General features: G+C 38.6%; 1 protein-coding gene across 2 annotated transcripts in view; it reads left to right on the top strand.

Annotated features, from left to right (window-relative positions):
• The first annotated feature begins 483 nt into the window (after positions 1-483).
• The window catches only part of LOC106530682 (glycine receptor subunit beta), a 51,025-nt gene continuing 49,838 nt past the window's right edge, over positions 484-1,670 (top strand). For both annotated transcript variants that reach the window (XM_014026351.1, XM_014026352.1), the window contains exon 1: positions 484-615. The gene's annotated coding sequence lies outside the window, so the exon portion shown is untranslated. The remainder of the gene's footprint in view (positions 616-1,670) is intronic.

Here is a 1,670-nt window from a genome sequence, read left to right on the forward strand (position 1 = left end):
TCTTCTCTTTACTATGTTTTGTTTACCCCTCTGTAGTCATTATTTTTTATATAGTTTTGTGCTTTGAAATGTTTTCACACATTCATTTTGTTATAGTGCTAATAAACTGAATTTTAGAATACTTCGGAAAAAGTGATTAAAATCTTCAAAACCTGATCTGAGCTTAAATGTTAGGCTCTGAGGTCTTCATATTTGGTGTGTGTGTGTGTGTGTGTGTGTGTGTGTGTGTGTGTGTGTGTGTGTGAATCAAATTTAAAACATTTTTTGAAAGTGTTCCCAGCTTCTACTGGATGTCTTCCATGTTTGATGAAATTTGTGTTGGTTTTTGCACGATTTTAGTGAGGACACATGACAAGGATCACAAAACTCAGTGGACCTTTACGACTGTGTAAAACTACAATTAATAGAATATAAAATCGTATGAGGTTCTAGCATTTGTCTACAATAAGCATAAAAGCAGAGAGATTGTGAGCAGTAGTTGCATCCAGTGCTGCTCCCTGTGAAGCAGGCAGAGCAGTGCAGACAGAGGCAGAGCAGCAGAGGAAGGACAGTCGCTCTCTCCTTCCACAGAGAAACAGCCTCTGGATCACAGGACGCTTGACAACTCAATTAGAGGTAAGAATCAAGGATAAAGAAGATTTCTCTTTCAGTCTCATTGTGTTAAGCTCCAGAGTCTGTGTGTATCCAGCAGGGGAAAAAGAGGAAACAGTTGGGGGTGGTAGCAAAGCATTGATTTTGTCTTCTTTATGAGCATGAATGGCTTCAGATCCTGTTAAAAACCTTTTGCATGGAGTGAATTCCTTTTCAATGAGTTTCTTCTGTTTTTCTGCAGTAAGACGGACGGTGTATGTGTGTGTGTGTGTGTATGTGTGTGTGACTTTAACAGCGTCAGCAAGCTGTGTCATTGCATCTTGACTGTAGTCCACCGCCGCAGTACCCCCTTCCCTTCCCCCAGTTCCTCCTGTCCTGCACACACTGTACTTACTGCTCCTCTCTCTGTCCCACAGTGCTCAACATTAACATGGTTAAATGGCCCTGAGGACTACAAGAAAACTACTATAAGCTGGCAATGAACAAATAGTATATTGTTATTGTATACAATGTATTGACATACTGCAAAGATTATAATACCTGAATTCTGGAAACTTCTGTTTTCAGATTTCTGATTCAGAATGAATGGGTGCAACTATGGAAAGTTAATTTGTGCTATATGAACAAATGAGAAGGTGCTTCTTCATAAAATAATCTTTGAGTAATTGTTTCCTTTCTTCTTTTATAAAACTCGAGTTCATAACAGAAGTCCCCTCAGTTCTTTAAGATCTGTTGAAAAACGATGAGGTCGACATTTTAGTCAAACTACAGAAGTAGTCCACAGGACTAGAGACAACCTCCCTGGACTTGTCCAAAAAAGATCGATTCATGATAAATTGGGGAGATATAATAATAAATTATAACAAGAGTCCAAAAGAACTTCTAAAAGGATTAGAAGTGGACTGAAGGACTCACCWCACCAAGCCATAAAGTTACTTCTCATAAAGAGTTACATTCTGTGATTACAGTGAGTGTCGCAAACGTTGGACAATAAAATCTGAAGTTATTCATTATTATTGACAAATAAACATGGGTTCCCTCAATAGCCTACATGCCACGGTCATTAATGACGTATTTCC

Source organism: Austrofundulus limnaeus, unplaced genomic scaffold, assembly GCF_001266775.1.
Source record: "Austrofundulus limnaeus strain Quisiro unplaced genomic scaffold, Austrofundulus_limnaeus-1.0 Scaffold546, whole genome shotgun sequence".
Taxonomy (NCBI): Eukaryota; Metazoa; Chordata; class Actinopteri; order Cyprinodontiformes; family Rivulidae; genus Austrofundulus; species Austrofundulus limnaeus.